A 6,636-nucleotide genomic window follows, 5' to 3' on the forward strand; every position below is an offset into this window, starting at 1 on the left:
CCAGGCAGTGACCATTAGCGTCCTCACTCCAAGCTCCAACTGGCTTCCTTTACCTCTATAACTTGTTTCCTAAGCCCATTTCTTTTGTACTTATTTATCCCTTTTATTTGACATGGTTTTTATTTTCCACTAACTGCTGGCAAACGCTAGCTGTGTGTCCAGCCTCCCTTCTGGTCTACCCATTGCATGCCCTGCCCCTGTCCCAGGGCTGCACGGCAAGGGCAGGACGGAACAGTGACCTCCCCCTTCACAGAGGCAGGCTCCTCACTCTGTACAGACTGGTAGCTGCCCGGGGAAGGGAATGGGCCGCTGGGTCAGTCTTCGTGTGAGTCAGGGGGCCCATGGATTCGAAAACAGCATCACAGCGAACCTCCACCAGCCGATTCTCTCTCCGCAGCTGAACCACAGCCTGGCTCTGCTCTGTCCCAGCCCAGCAGGTGGCCCACCCTTCCAGCTTGTGGCTCCAGCACCACCATCACCCGTTTGCCCTGGACCTTGGGGATGAGGGTCTCCAGCGTGTGCCCCCTGACGCCTTCCAGGACCTGGCCTTCATCTGTCCAACACACACAAGTATCTGGGCTGAGGACGTGTTCGGTTATCATCTTGGTGCTGTAACACTGACCGCACTGGTACCCTTTGTTCACAAACCGCACACGCAGGTCCCTGTGCAGCCGGTGCTGACCCCTGGAGGCTGCTTTCTTACTCTTGGGTGGAGGCTCCTCTTGTGGGTCTGGAAGGTGTTTCGCTTCCTCTCTTCAGCTCCCCGGTGGGTGGGAGGGTCTGGTCCCTGGAAGGCCTTCTGCAACAAGGCTGTTCTGTTTTGTTGCCCTGATGAGGGAGTTTTGCTCACCTGGCTGGGCTCCAAGAAGTGCTTGTCATATTCCTGCTGGGAGAAAGGCCACAGGCAGTACTCACTAACAGTCACCACATGGCTCCCCTTGGCCAAATGAATCATGGCCTAGACATTGTCAGGGTCCAGGCCTTCCACCTTCCCATAGAGCAGTGGTTCTCAACCTTGGCTGCACATTAGAATCACCTGGGAATCTTTTTAAAATCTTGATTTCTGGGCCTCATCCTCTGGAAATCCTGTTTCTTTGTTATGGGATGGGGCCACAACATTAGTAATGAATCTTTTTAAAATCCTGGTTTCTGGGCCTCATCCTCCGGAAATTCTGTTTCTTTGTTACTAATGTTGTGGCCTCACCCCATAACAAAGAAACAGAATTTCCGGAGGATGAGGCCCAGAAATCAGGATTCTAAAAAGATTCCCAGGTGATTCTAATGTGCAGCCAAGGTTGAGAACCACTGCCATAGAGTCTTCTGTAAGGGCCAGAAAGAACCACCACAGCTCCTCCAGGTACCAGTCCTTGAGGCTGATCTTCCTTATCCTTCTCTTGCTTCTCACCTGGGCTCGGTGGGTGGTGGGGGCTTGTGGGGGCCAGGGCCTGGACCTCAGCTAAGTTGGTGCCCAGCCGAAACCCTTTAGGCCTCAGTGAGTTTACATGGGGCTTCACTACTTGATTGAAGGTGTGGCCGATGCCCCAGCCAAGTTTGCAGCCCACACCCCGCAACATGGCCAGCCCGTAGGTCTTCACAGGGACTGCCTCATAATCGGTGCCTTGGGCTCTGTCTTGGCCCAGGGTTCGCTGCCGGCCCCTTTCTGGTGGGTGCATCTTTTCTGGATCATGGGGTCAACACCCGCATTTTCTCTTTCTTCCAGAGACTTCTTAGAAGCCTCAATGAGCTCCTTCATAGCCTGGGACAGCATCCCATCTCCAGTGGCCACTATATCTGTGGATGGGTCAGGGGCCTGGGTTGGTGGCTGCCTTCAATGGTCATTCTGGATCAAAGGGATGGCAAGTTCCTGGAGGCTTCTGAGGTATTCACACTCCTTAACTTCCTCCCTTCCATGGTCTTCAAGCAATCCTTCTCTTCCGGAGCTGCACCAGCGTTGTCTCCCTGGTTGGCCAGCTGTCTTTGGGAGGCCTTACTACTGAAGCTAAACAAAATTGGGTCAGGAGAGAGTCCCGCCGGCTGCAAAACACTCTCTTCAGTGTCCACCATCTTTGCCCGTCTTCCCAGGCCGGTCTCCCATTTCTTTTAGGAATTACTTTTTCAACCTCTAGAAGTTACCAAGTATGTAAATGTTCTCTTGCCGGGGTCCAACCCCAGCGGGTCCAGGGGTCCCCAAAGATGTGGACGGAGTCGGCGAAGAAGGAATGACACGGAGGCAGCGTTCAGTTGATCATCATAGCCGGGTTCTCTTGTCAGGGTCTCCTGCCAAGTTCTGGTCTGGATCTCCAGCGAAGTTCTGGCTAGGATCTCCAACCAGGTTCTGTGTCCATGTTCTCTTGCTAGGTTCTCCAGCCAGGTTCTCCAGATTCTCCAGCCAGGTTCTGTAGCCATGTTCCCTCGCTAGGTTCTCCAGCCAGGTTCTGTCCAGGTTCTCCAACCAAGTTCAGTCACCAGGTTCTAGTCAGGTTCTCTTGCCAATTTCTGTAGTCAGGTTCAGTCCAGGATCTTTTGCCATGTTCTCTCCAGCGAAGTTCTTCTGTCTGTAGGTTCTGTGTAGGTGCTGTCTTCTTTCTGTCTCCTAAGTTCTGTGTCTTGCTGTCTTATTACATCTGTATTTATACCAGTTGATTTTAATCCCGTCAATCTCTATTACAAAGGTTAGGGCGTTTCTTATCTCCATTCCAGGGAGTAAAGATTATGTAGCTTAAGCATGATTGTTCATAGTTAAAGTGATTAATTACCCGCCTGGCACTTAGTTGAGGGGTTTTATTCCCTCCCTAACTTCAGGGAAAAATTCCTACCTGGGGAAACAACCTTTCTCGGAGAGGTGACCTTGGTTAAAACACACAGCGCTAAGGGGAGCAAACATATTAAGAACAGTATGCTATATATGCCAGGTCCCTTGAAACAGCAAGGATGGACCGGCTCCCGGCAAATTCCCCCTTTTTTATTTTTTAAAAGCAGGCATTAAAAAGAAAAACCCCAAATGCTCTCTTGTATCCATTTTAAGAGTAGGATTGATGCTTTCCGCTATTACCTGAGTCATGATCTATCACCCCAGGGAGAGCTTGCCAATCCTGCACTTTCCCGGGGTGGAAAGGCTGCAGTGGGGTTAAGGATAAGGCTCCTTGGGCCTACCTTCTCCCATGCCATTACATTTACCTTTCCTTCCTCAGAAAAGCATGGACATATTTCTTGTATAAAACGTTCTGTCTGACTGGGAGTAACCTTAATTCCTCTGCTAGCAAGCATATGTGTTAAAAGATCAATACAGAGTCTTATTTCTTTAGACTCAGTATGGCACATCTTCTTAATCTAAAGATCAATACAGAGTCTTCTTTCTTTGGAATCAGTATGGCACATCTTCTCAATCTGAGTTCTGTACTATCCACCTTCTTACCCTACTTATCCTCTGTAGGGGGGTCTGCAGTACCCTGGTGGAGTCCTATCCGTCCCGAGTGTGGGGTTTTCAATGGGGGTGGAGGGCTTACCTAGGGGAATCCTGTTCCAGGAGTTCCCAAAGGTGTGGACGGAGTCGGCGAAGACTATCCATCCTCTTCCTACGGTGGAGTCCTATCCGTCCCGAGTGTGGGGTGCTTACCTAGGGGTCCCTGTTCGGGCGCCAGATGCCGGGGTCCAACCCCAGCGGGTCCAGGGGTCCCCAAAGATGTGGACGGAGTCGGCGAAGAAGGAATGACACGGAGGCAGCGTTCAGTTGATCATCATAGCCGGGTTCTCTTGTCAGGGTCTCCTGCCAAGTTCTGGTCTGGATCTCCAGCGAAGTTCTGGCTAGGATCTCCAACCAGGTTCTGTGTCCATGTTCTCTTGCTAGGTTCTCCAGCCAGGTTCTCCAGATTCTCCAGCCAGGTTCTGTAGCCATGTTCCCTCGCTAGGTTCTCCAGCCAGGTTCTGTCCAGGTTCTCCAACCAAGTTCAGTCACCAGGTTCTAGTCAGGTTCTCTTGCCAATTTCTGTAGTCAGGTTCAGTCCAGGATCTTTTGCCATGTTCTCTCCAGCGAAGTTCTTCTGTCTGTAGGTTCTGTGTAGGTGCTGTCTTCTTTCTGTCTCCTAAGTTCTGTGTCTTGCTGTCTTATTACATCTGTATTTATACCAGTTGATTTTAATCCCGTCAATCTCTATTACAAAGGTTAGGGCGTTTCTTATCTCCATTCCAGGGAGTAAAGATTATGTAGCTTAAGCATGATTGTTCATAGTTAAAGTGATTAATTACCCGCCTGGCACTTAGTTGAGGGGTTTTATTCCCTCCCTAACTTCAGGGAAAAATTCCTACCTGGGGAAACAACCTTTCTCGGAGAGGTGACCTTGGTTAAAACACACAGCGCTAAGGGGAGCAAACATATTAAGAACAGTATGCTATATATGCCAGGTCCCTTGAAACAGCAAGGATGGACCGGCTCCCGGCATTCTCTTACAGTTTGGATCTTGGCTCTGAATTCTTTCCTAGCCAGAACCCAAGTACCGAGGTTGCTGAACCCAGGTTTGGTCTGACCGCACCTACAACAGGTCCACCAGTCCCTTGTGTGGCCAGGAGCCAGGAGTCAGGCCGGAGCAATGGTAGAGGTTGCCTTTGTTCAAGAGTTTAAATATGAAATCTTCTGGCACTTGCAGTGGCCACACCTACACATTTCCTTTGGCCAATGCCCTGTTCCCAGGTGTGACTGAAAAATAATCACCTTCCCACATCACCCAGACCTTACTGGGCATACCTCTATTGTCCAGTCCCTTCCTCCAGCGATCTATTGGGAACAGACTTGGAAAATGTTAATGTTAGGGTCCCCGAAGGAGGTACACAGAAGGCTGAAAGGGGTAAAGAATTATGAATTTATCAGTCATCTGGAAACCAGATGGGCTGAGCCCCAAAATGGCATCAGCATCCAGCTATGAGAGTCAGAGATTTTAAAGGACTCCAGGCTGGCTTTTTTCCGCAGAGAATTCTCTGGGTGAGTCCAGATCCTGGGCAAGTCTGGAGGGGAAAGTTACTGGTCTTACTTAGCAAATGGAATGTGGTCTAAGCAAAAGGGAATGTTGGTTGTGAAATGATCTAAAGATCACTTTCCCAGGGGAGGGGACATTGATTGGATTATTTGATCAGAACTAACAGTTAACTGTAGCTTTCCGGCAAAGCTGTATAAATGGCATGCCTACATGATCTAGACTCCCTTTTATTCCTTTCCTGTTAGTTAATAATCATGTTATTGTAACAGTATCAGTTCCCAGGCCTCCTGCCCCATTGCTGTAGGCTCTGCCTTTCTGGGCGTGACCTTCAGCTCTTTGGGTACATTAGGACACTTTTTAGAGCTCTGGACCAGTCCAGGCTTCAGAGCAACCAGAGGTCTGACTAGCACTGCTGGAGCAGCCAGCACTCAGTGCCTGGCCTGGGAGGCCTTGTGGTGTCTGGGGATCCAGTCTTGCTCTTCCTCCCAAAGTCATACAATGCAACGGCCTAAACCAGTGGTCAGCAAACTCATTAGTCAACAGAGCCAAATATCAACAGTACAACGATTGAAATTTCTTTTGAGAGCCAGATTTTTTAAACTTAAACTATATAGGTAGGTACATTGTTATTAACTTAATTAGGGTACTCCTAAGCTGACCTTTGCTAAAAACGTCCTCAGTATGAGGGGTTGACCTCAGCGAACGTACCCCCACTTCTTCTAACGCCACTTCTTCAAAATAGACTCGCCCAGGCCGAAAACTGACTTCTGCGCATGGGCCACGAAGTTTCAATCGCACTGTACGTGCGCGCCCGCACATGGTATTTTGTGGAAGAGCCACACTCAAGGGGCCAAAGAGCCGCATGTGGCTCGGGAGCTGCAGTTTGCCGACCACTGGCCTAGACCACCTTTCCTCAGAGACCAGGGCCCAGCTCAGCCTGGATGCAGAAGGAGGGGAAGCTCCTCCCTCAGAAGATGCTGGGGTGTGGGGATGTGGGCAGGTTATTGAGGGACTTCTTGACCCAGGAATTAGCAATGGCCTGTGATTAGATTTCCATGCGACCACGAGGCCAAACTTTGGGGTTTTCTCTCTAACAGGGTTCTAAGCTGGGAGAGGTGATGGGGCTCAAGTCCCTTCCCCCCTGCAGTTAGGTCCATCTCCCCGGGCTCCCTTTCAGAGAGGGCTCCAAAGGAGGAACTTGGCCCATCTGAAAGGCCAGAAACTTAAGCAACGCCGAAATTCTGGAGGCGGAAAGGCAGAGGGAGGGTCGTTTGGTTTTCAGATCTGGGTGTGAATCCCAGACACACCGGTCCGGCTGTGGGACCTTGGGCAAGCGCTGCAGCACGCGGGGACTCCTTTTCCCTGGGCGATAAATGGCTCCTTTTGTGTAACCAGGTTTGGAGGGAAATCATTCAACAGGGAGGCAGTAGGTAGGAGCAATTCCCCAGGAGAGACTAGTCACAGCCCACGGAGCCGGGACAAAGGCAAGGCCAAGGGCGGGTCCAAAGGGCGCCTGGGTCGGTCGCTGGTCCCGGCTTCTGTGAGAATGGCACGCAGCAGCTTGGGGGTGTCCGCGGGGCCGACACCTAGCAGCCGGGCCGCTGGGCTGGCGGTGGGCGGGCACAGCCGGCACCTGGGCGGGGCGGGGCGGGGAAGGGGCGGGCCC

The 6,636-nt window shown here is 51.2% G+C and overlaps 1 pseudogene across 1 annotated transcript; it reads right to left on the minus strand.

Moving 5' to 3' along the window:
- Nucleotides 1–314: 314 nt before the first annotated feature.
- Nucleotides 315–2,064, minus strand: LOC308527034 (G-patch domain and KOW motifs-containing protein-like; annotated as a pseudogene). Its single transcript has 2 exons — nt 1,307–2,064; nt 315–1,008 (listed from the first exon to the last, which is right to left on the minus strand). The product of its transcript is annotated as a G-patch domain and KOW motifs-containing protein-like (transcript).
- Between the last annotated feature and the right edge of the window lie 4,572 nt (nt 2,065–6,636).

The sequence above is a fragment of the Myotis nattereri genome (genome assembly GCF_964212035.1).
Source record: "Myotis nattereri genome assembly, chromosome: 1".
In the NCBI taxonomy this organism is placed as follows: Eukaryota; Metazoa; Chordata; class Mammalia; order Chiroptera; family Vespertilionidae; genus Myotis; species Myotis nattereri.